Below are 17,789 nucleotides of genomic sequence, written 5' to 3' on the forward strand. Positions count from 1 at the left end.
GGATGCTAGCTGTAAGTGGACACATCTATAGTAGCTCCAAAGTGTCATAACATACTCCCTCCATTAGTATAGCACCAGATGGTCCATACCAGTGGTGGATTTTACCTAAAGGCTGCAGTCCCCCCAGGTAAAATATGCCACCCAGCTCAGTGTCAGTGATCCAGATGCAGTCCGTGAGACTGCAATGACTTCACTGTGACTGGCAGTAGCTTCCTATTGGAAGTCCTACCTGCCAGTCACAGACACTACAGGAAGTCCCATTGGGAGGTGTTTCCTCCCTCTGGGACTACCACACCATGCTGCAATAGGCAGAGAGCTAGCTTCCTGTAGGAAGCCAGCTCCCTGCCTCATCAGCCCTAGCTGGCTTCTGTTGGCGGCAGCTAATGCAGTCCATAGAAGCCGTGGTTTTGTGCATGCACAGTACCGTTGCCACTACTGCGTCTGTGAACTGCACATTACACAAGCGGCGTGACCCAGGCTGTGGCGGGGACAAGGAAGGGAGGCCGGCAGCATTGTCAGCGACAGCCCTCTTCCCCAACAAGGTAGGAGCCGCCGCTGATCCACAACTCTGTCTGAAAGAATAAAGCCTCAAAAAATTATTTCTACCCCCCATAAATCTACATTTAGTCCTTACAAAATGCACACACAGTATGTGCAGAGATGATGCTAATGTGAGTGCAGCACTGCATGAGGTAAATGATTTGTAGTTTGCCCAAACATGGCTTGGTCTGGGCCCATGCCAGAAATACATCCATCCATTCTCAGTTTCTGCTGATCTAAACAGCAAAATACCAGTTAATTCATTAGCTGAACACAAATCTATACCATGCACAGAGTATTTATTGCAATTTTGCTGTAAGAGACATGCTTTCAGTTTAACTGTGCTAGTTTATTAGAAGATTTTAGCTAAAAACTGAATTAGCCAAATGTCTGCCTGTCTGTTGCTAGAAACTGTCCCTAGCCCTCATTCTGGCGTTTATCCAGCTGGGGGTCACGCATTGCTTACAGTTCTCTCTGCTAAGGTGAAATACTTTGTACTTCTGGATGCTTTTAATGTTTTTTTTACCTTCTGTAACATTTGCATGTCACTGCATTCTGCTTAGCATTAATGATGGACTCTGTCCTTGGAAACTAATCGTATGAAAACAAAAAGTACAAGGGAGCATTCAAACAGAAATGAAAGCAATTAAACAGACAAAAATTCCCCACAGCAGCCTTTTGGGTAGCTATTTGATCTTCTCACCAAGGAATATAAGCTTTTAATTTCCCCTACCTTTGCTTAAATGAACAGCTAAATTGTGTTAATTTAAATTCCCCACAGAAGTATTTGTTGTTCTGAAAAATAATATATATTATATATACTATGTAAAATTTGAAGTATATTTTATATTCTTTAAAAGAAAGACTGATTTTTTTTATTTCTTTTTTTTTTTTTTAACTGGGAACACCGATCATTGCCTAGATTTTGGTATTGCAAAGAAAAGAATAAAAGACCGAGAAGTCTCATGTGTGAATTATGATATATCATCTGACACATTATTGATTTTAAAATTATGAAATAGTTATTTAGTTGGTTTATTTTGTAATGACAGTGCGCTTGGCTCCAGGTCACAAGTAGCTGATGTGGAATTTACACCAATTCCTTTCAGATACTCTTATCCAGAGACTGTCTTCAAACAATTTGCCCTCATTATATGGTCCTTATCATGTTTGTGATTTCTAGCTATATTTATAATCTAGGAATAATTATTTGTGACTTATCTTGTTAGCACTTCACCTAATCTTTTTGACTTTATGTCAATTCTGTGCTGTCAAATCATTCTACTTCTGTACACAGAGCCAGGGGCTACGTATCTAGTTTACTGATATGATGGCTGGAATGGGGTTCACTACGATATGCCGGCGGTCGGGCTCCCGGCGACCAGCATACCGGCGCCGGGAGCCCAACCGCCGGCTTACCGACAGTGTGGCGAGCGCAAATGAGCCCCTTGCGGGCTCGCTGCGCTCGCCACGCTACGGCCACGCTATTTTATTCTCCCTCCAGGGGGGTCGTGGACCCCCACGAGGGAGAATAAGTGTCGGTATGCCGGCTGTCGGGATCCCGGCGCCGGTATACTGTGCGCCGGGATCCCATCAGTCGGCATACTGAAGACCACCCCTGGAATGTGTCTGAGGTACGATACACTACAGAAATGGTACAGGGTTAAATTGGTGGTGGCTTCTGTCTCTGACTTGATGAGGACAACAGAATCAGTATCAGAGAGATGGATCTTGAGAAAGCAAAGCAAATGTGAAGATACTGCATATTGCTATTAATGTTGTCCACAGTGACAGACTGGCTGATCTTGATGCTCAGCCAAAACTGTACATGGTTGATTAGTTTGGAGCATCTGGATTACAGTACGTCTAGGCCACATGGGAGTCTGTTAATTTGGTTGCACAGATTATAATGGTCATCTTCTGACCATAACTATAGGCATGCTCAATACATATCTCCAACATTGAGGTAAATTTACTAAGGTGGGAGCTTTTTAGAACTGGTGATGTTGCTCATAGCAGCCAATCAGATTCTGCTTAACATTTATCTAGCTGCTTCTAGAAGATAATTGATAGAGGCTGATTTATTGCTATGGGCAACATCACTAGTTCTAAAAAAAACTCACACCTTAGTAAATTTACCCAATTGTGTTGACTGAAAATGGGGGAAAGGGTTGGAGCAGAGCCTCATGGCAAACCCCATTTACATCACTGTATCACTGCTAGAACCTCTTCACTGAATGTAGGCTCTGACATCATCAGAACATGTGACCAATGGTATATACCATTTCACCTGCAATAGCAAGGAGTAGAGCAAGGACGGTGGGCTAGTAGTTTTACTATCCACATCACCATCTATTCTTTTTAGTAACCTGGAGGTGAGAGAAGCAGAGTGGAGCGAACCACCGAGCCCAAAGTGTGTTGACCAAAGTGATCCCACGATGGTACACTTTAGTCACACGTTACACTTTGAGTCCCATATTCTGCACCTTGCTTCTCTCCCTGCCATTAGGTTTCACATGGTATATCCCACGGTTCACATGGTCTGATTCCCTCTGAGGCTACGTTTACTGTAGGGGAGATAGACACAACCATCACTGTGGGGGCATGCCCGGCACTCTCTGTGATGCTGGGCAGCCCCCAGGCTCTCCTTCTGCACTGTGAATAACGACATGCGCATCGCACGGCCTCCATTCACATGCTGCTCTACATAGAGCAGCATTGACAGTATTACCCCCAACTCCCTCCCCCCTCTCCCGCTGGACACTACGGGCTGCAGTTGGGACAGCAGGACAGACCCCAAAAAACTGTACAGTCTTGCTAAAAGCTGGACAGTTGGGAAGTATGTCAATAGCAACCAAATTTACCAATGTCAGCTGTGTTATTGCAGTGTATGTCCAGCAAAACAACTGAACACCAGGTGGGAAGATGACTGAGAGGCCTAGTCTTGTGAACGAGCAACATAAATCAATATCTACAGCAGCAGAACTATAGATGCTATTAATTACTCTTTGTTTAATCATATTAACATTTTTCATGTGATTCATTATATTCTATTCCTTCTGTATCAGTATTTCTACTGAGAATGGGAAGCAGGACAAAAATGTATACCTGTTACTGTGACAAAGGAGTCTATATCATATTGCCCACCATGTCACTGTAATAATAACTATGTTTTACTAGCAGGAAAACATTTCTATATTTGTGTTGCTTTGCCTGATATTAGATTATCTTAATCCTACATGAAATACTTGTATACAGTAGATTTGAAATTATGGTGCAGAATAGGAAATCTGTTTCTTCTATACTTTTCCTTGTGTTATGCTTGTTCTAATAACAACACCTCCCCCTACATCCTGCCCCCTGAAAATCCCAACTCCCGGCATGCCGACCAACAGGGACTATTGACACTCATGGGTGTCCACGACATACATAGAGTGGAAATAGAACCTGTGGTGACTGCATGTTGCCACCGAGTCTGCAGCGAGCCCGCAAGGGGCTTGCTACACCCCACGACGGCATTTTACTGCCGGGAACCTGGCGGAGGCATGCAGACCACCGGTCTCCTGTCCGCCGGTCACGCATACCCAACCGAACTAGTTCTATATGCAGCATAACCTAAATAATCTATAGGAATATTTCTTATCAGTATTGCAGTGGTAAAAAATAATAACATTTGTAGTCATTCCTAATGTGGCCCATACATCAGCAATCACAAATATATAATTCACAGATTCTCCGTTTTTTCCCCATGATTTAATGATTCTTCTCCAATTTACCAACATGCGCCTTTGCATTGCAGATATTTACAGTGATTTGCAGAACATAGTAAAATACTAGTTATGATCTGTAAATCGGCTGATTGTTACAGTATACTAGCAATCTACAGCCCCGTTCAGTAGGTGAAACACAACATGTTGAATGATGTGATTTACTGATTCTGATCACTGGTTGGAATTGGCCATTGGTGAACCCCATTTTTCACACAATCATCTGCAAAATGCCAAATTGCCCCAATTTATTGCTGATGTATGGGCCCCTTTAGTTTCCACACGTGAGCCTGACAACCAATGGGTACAATGACCAAATAAAATGTTTATCTGCTGTCCTTAAACAAGTAACTCTTATTATGATGATCAGTCAACATAATTACTTGCTTAAAAAATGGAAACAAATGTGAATAGTAATAATATTAAACAGAAACTGAAAAGAATCAGTTCAACTACTGTGAAGTGACAAATATAATATTGAAAATGATTGATCAAGTATTTATGTTGTATGACAAGCATTTTCAACCAATATTTCTAGATATAGTCATACAGTACCAGCAAAGTTATTGCATCCATTAATGCAACTTTTCGCTTTAACAGTCCAAATTTATTGTAGTATTAAAGTGTGTTCTGTTGAGTTAAATGGCAATGCACATTATCTCCTTTACTATTATTAACTCCATTTATTTCTAAAAAGAAGATTATTACGAGTTTTATACATCAGCAGCCCCATAGTTTATTTGTTAGTGGGTGTAATAACTTCAACTAAGTATGTAGTATAAGTGTATAGCTGACAATGTTTATCAGAATTCTGTCTTAGGTGGGGTACACATTAGGCGATACAGTATATCTAATGTTACTTGCTGTACTCCAAAATGCCCCTCCTTTGTCAGTCTATGAATTGTCTCCTAGTTTATTCACTTAAATACAGCTGTTATTTTTTTATATCTTGCAGTGGTTCAACCTAAGAGAAATGCGTTAATCACTAGCTAAGCTATTATGATGATGCCTCTTGTGCTGTTGTAGAGAGAAGGTTCTGTCTGTGCTATGTGCAGCATCTGTCTAGAGCACATTGTTGAAGCAGATTATGATATGCAAACACAAGTATTCCCCCAGATAGCAAATTCACATACTTACTGTGGAATCAAACCAATCTGTGACAGCAAAAATGAAGTTAGTGTGTGTTAACTCATCCTGTAACACAAGGCACACTATGGTAGCAACTGACCTGGGTACTCTTCTGCCTATGGTATGTAGGTAATCCAACAATGATCTCAGCAAAGTTCTTTCCTTGTGCTCAGGTATACAAAACATTCAAACTGACCTGTACTGTACTGACTGTACTGCACTACCCACTGTGGGGTCAATTTACTATGATGGGAGTTCTATTCGAGGTGGGATGTTGCCCATAGCAACCAATCAGATTCTACATCTCATTTATCTAGCACCTTCTAGAAGATAAAACCTGGATTCTGATTGGTTGCTATGGGCAACATTCCATCTTAAATAGAACTCCCATCTTAGTGAATTTATCCCTTAGTGTCAGCCCCTGTAAATGGGAGTCCATGGGCCAGTTTATCTTAGTGTGGTCCTGTGTGTTTTAGATATTACTTTGTAGTCCTGTGACCTGTGTAATATATCTTATATGGTCACAAAATCCTTGGGGTAACATTGAAGCACAGTAGTTTGCTCTAAAAATGGATTTCTCACAAGGAGTCTGATTCTGAGTTACTGCATACGCAATGCCAATAATCACGCAAATGGTCAATGTTTTGTCACTGTGCATGTGTAAGTAGCTAAAAAGTCGCACAGTGCATGTGTCCCATGGTACTTATTGAGGTGCACAGTATCAGAAATGTATTGTAAATGTATTTGGCGTTCCTCAGCGGTGACTAGGAGGTGGCTATTCAGACACATGAAGATGCACTCCTATGAACGTGTTATGGGAGTGTTGCGGGCATGTCGCATAACTGGTTGCAAACTTAATCGATTATATTGGAGGCCATACTCTGATAGAGAATCTCCACCCATCATACGGCTGGTGCCACAGTGCACAACATGGGCATCTCAGTTCTTACACATTCAGAGACACGTTTGTACACTAACGTCACAGACACAATAAGATGCTAGAAAACGCTATAGCAGCCTCTATGCCCCTTCTGCTCATACAGAGGAGCAACTGATATGTTTGAAGATGTTTTGAGTAAGGAAACTCACTTTTGTTTTGTGTTACCCATATTCCTTTGTAGTACTCAGGGACAGTTTGACACGAAGTCTGAGGATTCTTAGAAATTCCTGAGACATTACTTGCCAGTCTTCCATATTCAATTGAACATTAACTTTACGACCTGTTCTGAAAATGAATGATATGCAAAATGATCATCCATAACAGAGCTCATTAAAATATGCATCTTAGACATAAACGTGTGCATTATGATATAAATGTTTAGACCCATCAAAGATATAGCTATAACTTATATTGTTTATAGCCATTTACCAATTGTGCATGCATTGACTTCCTGCTAATTAGGCATTTCAATTGGTGTAGCAAAAGAAACCGCCTCCATTATTACAAAAACATAATGTTTATTAATGTTAATGAAATGAAATTGTACAATTCTTACAATTTTTTAATTTTATATTCACAAAGTAAAAATTTCCCTTCTGCCATGTCCTTATGTTTCTATAAATTTCCTTCCTTTATCTATGTCTAGCTTCATTGCAGGAAAAGAGAGAGGGAATGGTGAACCCATAAGAATTATAGGAATTGCCCATGAGGAAATGTGTGATTTAGGATTTTGTAAGTAATTTTAACCCATAGTGAAAAGCACGTTTATCACTGAAGGCAAAACTCACCTAAACTGGAGGATCACTTGGTAGCTATCGTACTTATAGCAATATGATGTTATTCATTATTAGTATCCAATGGGCCAAATACATTATGTGTCCAACTTGTGTGAGCTGTGGCACTGGATACCAATTCACCAGAGCAGTTCAGTATTGCGGAGGATGGGGTCACCTCCACATGCATCCATACAGTGAATTGCTGTCAGCAGTCTGATTGCTGGATAGTGCCAACCATCTACCAATCAAGCTGACAGCCATTTATTGTCTGAATGCAGGCTAGAGACAGTTAGAGAATGCTACACTCAGAACAGCCAAGCACCATTCTCTATCTGCTTCCCAAGAAGCTCCGGAGGCACCAGCTGTGCTTAAACAATATGTTAAAATGGCCCTGATCAGGGGTAAGAAAGGACCATGTTTTGGCACTGACAGATGGCCTGAATATGGGGAGTGAAAGAGAGAGCAAAGTCAATGACGCTGAGGCACATTACTTGAGGGACAGAGGAATGGGTGATGTTATTAACAGAAAGTGAGGGGGCATGGTAAGCCTCGTGGACATGTTTGGGTAGTATAAGTGTAGGGCTAAAACATATTTCAATAAATTAGCGGTGTAATAAATATATATATATATATATATATATATATATATGTGCCAATAAAATCTTCTCTGATAAGGAATAGTGCATCTTTATGTTCCGTACTCAGACTGTGACCTAATGCCCTTACATGATCATGTAATTCCTCTACTACATCTGTTATATCTACATTTTGATAGTAGTCAATGCAATAGTCCACATACTGTTTATAGCAAAGCCTATTGTCATCTGATGTCACAGCTTTTCATTTTTTAAGATTAGTTTGTAATAAACTTCATAGGTAATTATTTTCCAAGCTGTATTATAAGGATATTTATTATGTAATATGTATTATAATAATTAATTTCAGATATTTGTACCCTACATAAAAGCACTTGGCCTGTTGCCTTTAGTAATCTAGAATCCTTATGGCATTATTATTTGCAGTAGGAATTACATCTTTTCATATAGAATTTTTCAAATGTTCTCATGGTCACAGGCATTATAAATTATCTTAATGCTCTTCTATATGATCAATGAGTTCCTTTCTAAATGATCATCATACCAGTTGCGCAAACCATAGGCTGGCTCTGGTCCAATGCAGATATACAGTAGTGATTGCGGAAAGTGGCTGCAGTTATGAAGAAGGTCTTGGCTGTAAAATACATATTTATTGTTCATAGGGTTTCATTTGTTTTGCAATCTTTACATGATGTATTTGCTTAGGATTAGGCAGTGCATTTGTATTATGTTTTATTTTACAAACAAATGAATTCTTTACTGAAGCTGCGGGAGGTACTGTACAGATAGCAAATGTTAATGAAACATTACATAAATGTAAAGAATACAACAACAAGAACAACAACAACAACAACAAACCTCTATCTGTAGGAACTAATATACTTTGAACAGTGGTTCATCATGTGTGCTTTAGTGATATACTACACTTGTAGTCAGACACCTGCTGCAATCACAGAGGCCAGTAGCATAGCTGACCCAGCATGATCTTATATATGTTACACCTGCTTCCTGCCATCCAAGCACACCATTTCTATACAGTAACATACATTACAGTAAGCATTTGCGCAATTACTAATTCCTAGATCAGTTGTCATCTGTCTACTATTGCCTTAGAAAAGAAAGAAGGATTTAAAGACAGTATAGAATCCTATGCTTAGAAATCTACTGCGTTTGCAGCCTTGCGATCTGTTTTCCACAATATAAAATTAGCAAAATAAATTATCAATGTATAAATTGCCTTCTCTAGCCATAATATACATATAAGCTACATACATTCTTTTGTAGCTGTAAATGAACCCAATATATATAATGGGTCTTCATTTACATTGTCATTACTGCAGTTTAATATGAGGAATTTGTTGTTTGTAATCTTTTTGGGGCATAGTTGTTAAATAAATGAATGGCTTCAAACAACAACTATTAAATATTTCTAATTAAAAGTCATATGTCACGCTTTCCAGCAGCAGGTTGTAGGACTGCATTCTCAGAGGCAGCTGCTGCTCCCACACTCCTCAGCTCTGTGGGCAGATGCTATCAGGTACATGAAATGAAAAAATCAATTATATGTCCTGGCTGCTGTTTATCCCTCTATCTCAGCTCTGGTTTCAACAAAAAGATGAAAAAGTCAAAACACGATATCTATCTATCTATCTATCTATCTATCTATCTATCTATCTATCTATCTATCTATCATACATCCCAACATTTGGATTCCTGAAGGAGGGACTCCTGGCGTGGCGTAGCAGTGCGGCACCAAAAAGGGGTGTGGCCTATTGGAAAAAGGGGGCATGACCTTGCGCGGATGACGCAATCGTGAGCCACGCCTCCAATTTTCATCACAGTGGGGGCATGGCCAGCGCTCTGTGAGCTGATGGTCATGCCCCCAGTCCCTCTGTCTCACTGGAATAGACGCTGTGCACATGCACACAGCGTCTATTCACCGCTGCTCTGAACTGAGCAGAGCACCGAGTGACAGGGAGCTTCCTAACTGCCCCCCCCACCCCCTACCCCACTGGGGGACACTGCGGCTCACGGGAGGGACAGACCCAGAAAAAACTGGGACTGTCCCGCGTAAATCGGTACAGTTGGGAGGAATGACTATCTATCTATCTATCTGTTTGTCTGTCTGTCTGTCTGTCTGTCTGTCTATCTATCTATCTATCTATCTATCTATCTATCTATCTATCTATCTATCTATCTATCTAATCTATCTCTCTGATTGTCTCTCTGTGTATTTATGTAGATGCAGTGTATATAGAAATGTATGAGCTGTGCAGTATCTATACTTCCATGTTATTTCTGTATCACTTTTTGGTCATATTTACTACATGTCTAAGCTGCTGATAATCAGTGGTTTTGACCGATTTTTTTCAAATGCCAATTGTAATTAATGTAATTACTATTGTTATTTGAAAAACCGCTGTTTGGCATTGAAAATCTGATGTTTTGTAAATCTGCCCATTTGTGTGCTGTATTGATGCCCTAGCTACATTTGGGGTGCATCAAATGTCTGTAAACTGTAAGTAAGTAGATATTTTTTGTGTCATTTCTTTCACTTTTAAGAATTTGTTTAATAAAACACCTGCAACTCCTACCCTACATGCCTAATTAGTCTTTATGGGCGGGATCTTTCCCAGGGGTTCTTAAGCAAGTTCTAATATTTTTATATTAAAATATTGTTTTACCAAACTTTTCGCCTTCTCAGGAGCTGTGAGGAAAAAGCAGCATTTTATCCTATGGACAAATAACGCAGCTTTATTTGCAAAGATAATTTAATAGCAAAAAAAATTGCACCCAGCCACATTAAGTTGCATTTAGCCGCATTTAACCTCTGTAAATGGGTTATCGCGATAAATCGAAAGCTCCCCTTAAGTATATTTTACTAGATACCTCCATGGTCCGCAAAGAAAAATCTGTGCAATTTTCTGGCCATAAGTTGCTGAGAAAATGGTGAGAATGCCATCACTGTTAACTGAATTCTACCTGTAGATTTGAGATACATTTGAACAAGTTGAACAGGTTCAACCATGTTTGAGCTGGTTTGACCATGCTTTATAGGGAATCTTTTAATTAGACACCTGGAGCTATTTAATTAATCAGCATTTTCCCTGCACGGTAAACTATGGGTAAACGCGTACTAACCCTTAGATTTCACGTAAAGTGATGGAATATATGGGTTTCCCTGTGCTTTAAAGTGCAGATGTTTTTCTTGCAGCTCCTGAGGTTACGTGGAAAAATCCACTTCGTGTGCAGGTTCCCGCAGCTAATTGAATAGGGCAGTGCGATCAGTTATCTATGGGGTAAACCCTGAGGCTAATTAAATGGCAAACATAGCACCTTTTAAGTCTAAAGGTAGGTACACACTTCGTAATATAGTGAACTATATCACTAATTTTTCTCCTCCTGAGCTATATCGCCCAGTGTGTATGACCGCTGTGAGATATCATTAGTGATACTGCACAGTGTGTATGCCCGCTGTCGGGCGGCGCGGCCCAGGAGGAGAAACAATAGACGATGTTGCTCACCGAGCACACCACCTGGTATGTACCCACCTTAACTTGGCTGAACATATTATTAAATGTGGCCATTTAAACTAGAACAGACATGATAATATTCAATCTTAAACGGTAATGTTCACTATCTGAAATAAAAACTGTTAATGCTATAAAATGAGCTATTAAAGGTTAAATTAGCAATGGAAATTGTGTCGTTTATTTTAACACATATAAATACTGAAAATAATAGCTGCAAGCAGTGACCTGGCTCAAATTCTTATCCATACTATGAACAAGTTTGAGGTACTTGAACCGGCTAAATTCAATAACATTTTGAACCAGTTTCTCTGTAGAGTAGTGTATATGTATTTAGGCCGCTCTGTAAATATATGTTACTGCTCCATTCACATTATATGAGAGCAGGCTGTGCTAGTCTTTCTGAGGATTGCAACAGTAAAATATCTGTGTAACCTCTACTAACTGCAGCGATTACCCTGACTACAGAGCTGCAGGTGTTAATGTTAAATGTGCAGTTTCATTAGTTATGGACGACTACAGGATTAGTTACACATTTATCATAAAAGTCTGTGCTCTTTACACACACAATAGATTGTGTATGGTACATATTACCTCATCAAAAATGTCCCCTAGGTGAAATGAGTGTCATATATATCAGTACATGTGTCCATCATAATCCATTTTAAGAATTGGATCTATTCGGTGAAATATGGTTCATAAATCTTTCCAAGGAAATGTGATTACTGCTAGTCAATGTAATATATATATATATATATATATATATATATATATATATAGCTTAGTGAGAGAGCAAATAAACATATTACTGATCTGAGACAGTTGTGAGCATTATTTATAAAAATAAAAAAGCCTAGAGAAAAACTATTCATTCTGAAACCACAGAAAGCATAAAGGGTTGCATACAGTATAATTAAAAAAAAATCCAAGTAACATTTATAATGCTGCTGCTACTTAAAAAAAATACTACAGTATAATTAAACACAAGTTAACAAGTTACATGAGATTTTTTTTAGCAGTGATTTATAGACATTAGTATATGGTATGAAAATATGGTATGAAAGATTTACAGTATGTTCTTTGCTTGAACAAAGGAAACGCTGTCTTATGGGCCCTGCACACTTAGCGATTACACTGAAAGATAAGACCGATCTCATTCGTTAATGAACGAGATATTGTTCATATCTTTCAGTGTGTATGCACCAACGATGAACGATGCGCGGCCCCGCGCTCATTCATCGTTGGTGCCGGGTCGTTTATAAATGCATGCCAATATGGACAATCTTGTCCATATTAGCATGCAGGGCTATGGGGCCAGGTGACGGGGAGAGTGAAGAAACTTCACTCCCCCCGTCACTCCCCCTCGCCCAGGCTGCCGAGTCGCCCGTCGGCCGTATTGGCCGTCAGGCACCTTGGCAAAAATGCCCAGTGTGTAGGGCTCCTATTAGAAGCGATGATTACTGCTAGGTAATAACGCTATTGGGCTATCCAGTTACAGCCAGTCTTTGCCGTGCGGTAAATCCCCGGTTATCGGCCAATAACACACAGGATCCATGATAAGATCATGGACCCATGTGTTGATGTCCGATAATAGGTCTCCTTTAGCTGCAGTAACTCACTGCAGCTAATAGGATACTGCCCTGAAGATGACAATAGTAATAATAATAGTGGTTACAAAACATTATGGGTAAGTGATATGGCAGATCATATGGAAGACACAGGTGACTGCTTCACTGACACCTCTGATTAATATAGAATGTCCAAGAAATCCGGCCTGTTAATACCCAACTAGTTATGGAGCTATCTTGTTCTTATGTATTGTAAGTAGAGATGTGCACCGGAAATTTTTCGGGTTTTGTGTTTTGGTTTTGGATTCGGTTCCGCGGGCGTGTTTTGGATTCGGACGCGTTTTGGCAAAACCTCCCTGAAATTTTTTTGTCGGATTCGGGTGTGTTTTGGATTTGGGTGTTTTTTTTACAAAAAACCCTCAAAAACAGCTTAAATCATAGAATTTGGGGGTCATTTTGATCCCATAGTATTATTAAACTCAATAACCATAATTTCCACTCATTTCCAGTCTATTCTGAACACCTCACACCTCACAATATTATTTTTAGTCCTAAAATTTGCACCCAGGTCACTGGATGACTAAGCTAAGCTACCCAAGTGGCCGACACAAACACCTGGCCCATCTAGGAGTGGCACTGCAGTGTCAGACAGGATGGCAGATTTAAAAAATAGTCCCCAAACAGCACATGATGCAAAGAAAAAAAGAGGTGCACCAAGGTCGCTGTGTGACTAAGCTAAGCGACCCAAGTGGCCGACACAAACACCTGGCCCATCTAGGAGTGGCACTGCAGTGTCAGACAGGATGGCAGATTTAAAAAATAGTCCCCAAACAGCACATGATGCAAAGATAAATTAAAGAAAAAAGAGGTGCAAGATGGAATTGTCCTTGGGCCCTCCCACCCACCCTTATGTTGTATAAACAGGACATGCACACTTTAACAAACCCATCATTTCAGCCACAGGGCCTGCCACACGACTGTGACTGAAATGACTGGTTGGTTTGGGCCCCCACCAAAAAAGAAGCAATCAATCTCTCCTTGCACAAACTGGCTCTACAGAGGCAAGATGTCCACCTCCCCCTCATCATCCGATTCCTCACCCCTTTCACTGTGTACATCCTCCTCCTCACAGATTATTAATTCGTCCCCACTGGAATCCACCATCTCAGGTCCCTGTGTACTTTCTGGAGGCAATTGCTGCTGGTGAATGTCTCCACGGAGGAATTGATTATAATTTATTTTGATGAACATCATCTTCTCCACATTTTGTGGAAGTAACCTCGTACGCCGATTGCTGACAAGTTGACCGGCTGCACTAAACACTCTTTCGGAGTACACACTGGAGGGGGGGGGGGGGCAGTTTCTGCAAGGGCCTCCAATTTGCCTCTTTTTCCTGCCAGTATATGTACGGACTGTCTGACGTGCCTACTTGGATGCGGTCACTCATATAGTCCTCCACCATTCTTTCAATGGTGACAGAATCATATGCAGTGACAGTAGACGACATGCCAGTAATCGTTGGCATTTCCTTCAGTCCGGACCAGATGTCAGCACTCGCTCCAGACTGCCCTGCATCACCGCCAGCGGGTGGGCTCAGAATTCTTAGCCTTTTCCTCGCAGCCCCAGTTGCGGGAGAATGTGAAGGAGGAGCTGTTGACGGGTCACCTTCCGCTTGACTTGACAATTTTCTCACCAGCAGGTCTTTGAACCTCTGCAGACTTGTGTCTGCCGGAAAGAGAGATACAATGTAGGTTTTAAATCTAGGATCGAGCACGGTGGCCAAAATGTAGTGCTCTGATTTCAACAGATTGACCACCCGTGAATCCTGGTTAAGCGAATTAAGTGCACCATCCACAAGTCCCACATGCCTAGCGGAATCGCTCCATTTTAGCTCCTCCTTCAATCTCTCCAGCTGCTTCTGCAAAAGCCTGATGAGGGGAATGACCTGGCAGTGTCTGAACTGACTTCACGTGTGGAAAGTTTAAAGGGTTTCAGAACCTTGCACAACGTTGAAATCATTCTCCACTGCGCTTGAGTCAGGTGCATTCCCCCTCCTTTGCCTATATCGTAGGTAGCTGTATAGGCTTGAATGGCCTTTTGCTGCTCCTCCATCCTCTGAAGCATATAGAGGGTTGAATTCCACCTCGTTACCACCTCTTGCTTCAGATGATGGCGGGGCAGGTTCAGGAGTGTTTGCTGGTGCTCCAGTCTTCGGCACGCGGTGGCTGAATGCCGAAAGTGGCCCGCAATTCTTCGGGCCACCGACAGCATCTCTTGCACGCCCCTGTCGTTTTTTAAATAATTCTGCACCACTAAATTCAATGTATGTGCAAAACATGGGACGTGCTGGAATTTGCCCACATGTAATGCACGCACAATATTGGTGGCGTTGTCCGATGTCACAAATCCCCAGGAGAGTCCAATTGGGGTAAGCCATTCTGCGATGATGTTCCTCAGTTTCTGTAAGAGGTTGTCAGCTGTGTGCCTCTTATGGAAAGCGGTGATACAAAGCGTAGCCTGCCTAGGAACGAGTTGGCATTTGCGAGATGCTGCTACTGGTGCCGCCGCTGCTGTTCTTGCTGCGGGAGGCAATACATCTACCCAGTGGGCTGTCACAGTCATATAGTCCTGAGTCTGCCCTGCTCCACTTGTCCACATGTCCGTGGTTAAGTGGACATTGGGTACAACTGCATTTTTTAGGACACTGGTGACTCTTTTTCTGACATCTGTGTACATTCTCGGTATCGCCTGCCTAGAGAAAGGGAACCTAGATGGTATTTGGTACCGGGGACACACTACCTCAAGCAATTCTCTAGTTCCCTGTGAATTAACGCTGGATACCGGACACACGTTTAACACCACCGAAGCTGCCAAGACCTGAGTTATCCGCTTTGCAGCAGGATGACTGCTGTGATATTTCATCTTCCTCGCAAAGGACTGTTGGACAGTCAATTGCTTACTGGAAGTAGTACAAGTGGTTGTTAGGGTCTCCTGCCCTGTGCTGCCACGTCGTCATGGCAACCGGGAGACAAGTGCTAGTGGAGTAACCTGAGCGCAGCTGATACTCCGGTTCGGGTCTTTTGCTGTGCAGTGGTTATAGGCCCTGTGCACGGCAGGGGATCCGGTGCTGGTTTTTGTGCTCACAGTCTGTGAGGTCTGAGTGGGGCGTGGACAGCACCTGCTTTATAAGGCCTCTTTTCAGGGTAAGCAGATGCTGCTGAATCTCTGTTGGTTAGTCAGTTCATGAAAGTTAGCCAGTACTGTGTAGCTTTGTATTTGTTTGTTGCTTACTGCAAATAGGCCTGGGGATTTGGTATTACACTCTGCCAATCCAGACCTAGCAGTAAGACTGGAGTCAGTCGTTTAGCTTGCTGGGGTTCTGTTATTACTCTGTGAACTTAGCAAGTTTGCGGCTGTATTCTAACACTTGCCTGTCTAATCCTGTCTCACTGTGCTAGGTGTCAGGGGTCAGTTTAGTGGCAGTAAGCTTAAACCTGTGCACTGCAAGTGAGAATCAGGATTGTGGAGGCTCTCCTTGTGTCTATCATTCCATCTCTGACCAAGGAGTTTACTGCCACACCCGTTGGTAACCCTTTAGGGTTTTGCTGTTGCCCTTAGCAACAGCATTTCGGGTTCTCTACGTATTAAAACACAACATCTTGCTTTTTACATCAGAGCAGTTCTAATACAAGGGAGATACCCGGTTCCTTAGCCTCTGGGCTTCTCTGTTCACTGTGTGTGTATTTTGTTACCCTATCACCTTCTGTGTACGTTATGTCATATTCCCCAGTTTGTCTGTGAGTCCATTTGTTTTGCATAACAGTTCAAACACCAGTACATTCCTGCAGGCACTGGTGTGCATAACATATTCAGCAGCCTAATACTCCTGTTGAAATTTTGTGGGAATATGGAGCATACCCCTCAAAATACGTTGCAACAGGTGGTCGATCAGGTGCAGGTCCTGACTCTGCAATTTAATGATTTGTCCATTAAAATGCACACCTCCCAGGCTGCTGGCGGAGCTCCCGCAGCAGCAGCACCTGCAGGGGTTAAGGAGCCGAAAGTAAATCTCCCGGATCGTTTTTCTGGAGATCGCTCGCAGTTCTTTTGTTTCAAGGAGAGCTGCAAGCTATACTTCCGGCTTAGGCCTCAGTCTTCTGGGTCGGAGATTCAGCGGGTGGGCATAGTGATTTCCTTGCTACAAGGAGACCCACAGGTCTGGGCATATGGGTTGCAGCCTGACTGTCCGTCGCTTAAAAGTGTTGATGCTTTTTTTACGGCACTGGGCATGTTGTATGATGACCCTGACAAGACGGCCTCAGCCGAGGCTCAGATTTCGATCCTTAAGCAAGGGCGAAGGCCAGTTGAGGTTTACTGTACGGAGTTTCGGAGGTTGGCCCATAATACCCAGTGGAATGACCCAGCCCTGAGACACCAGTACCGAAGAGGTCTTTCTAACCAGATAAAGGACCAACTGGTACAATATCCCTTGCCTGATAGCTTGGATCAGCTCATGCAGTTATCCATCCGGGTGGATAGACGGCTGAGAGAGCGTAGGCTTGAAAGGGAGACTGAGATTTCCTTCCTTCCCAAGGGAACCTCAGACTCTGAGGAATTTTCTGAGGAGCCTATGCAGATTGGGGCTACCCGCCTCTCCTCGCGTGAGAAGACGCGGAGGAGACAGCAGGGGTTGTGTTTGTACTGTGGGAATAAAGGTCATGTGGTAGTATCATGCCCAGAAAAGCCGGAAAACTTCAGGGCCTGAGGGTGATGGGAAATATCCTGTCAGGCCAGAAGTCAGAATTTCCCAAGAAGACTTTTATCATTCCGGTGACCTTGAAGATCCTCGGTCAAACTGTCAAGACTGAGGCCTTTGTGGACAGTGGGGCCGACGGGGTTTTTATGGACCGCCAATTCGCCCTAAAACACTCTGTTCCCTTAGTA

At 42.1% G+C, this 17,789-nt stretch overlaps 1 protein-coding gene across 4 annotated transcripts in view; it reads left to right on the forward strand.

The window, feature by feature from the left end:
* Positions 1-17,789, forward strand: part of TENM2 (teneurin transmembrane protein 2) — a 1,540,328-nt gene that overhangs the window by 350,819 nt on the left and 1,171,720 nt on the right. The gene's annotated exons all lie outside the window — the stretch shown is intronic.

Source organism: Pseudophryne corroboree, chromosome 6 (assembly GCF_028390025.1).
Source record: "Pseudophryne corroboree isolate aPseCor3 chromosome 6, aPseCor3.hap2, whole genome shotgun sequence".
NCBI lineage: Eukaryota > Metazoa > Chordata > Amphibia > Anura > Myobatrachidae > Pseudophryne > Pseudophryne corroboree.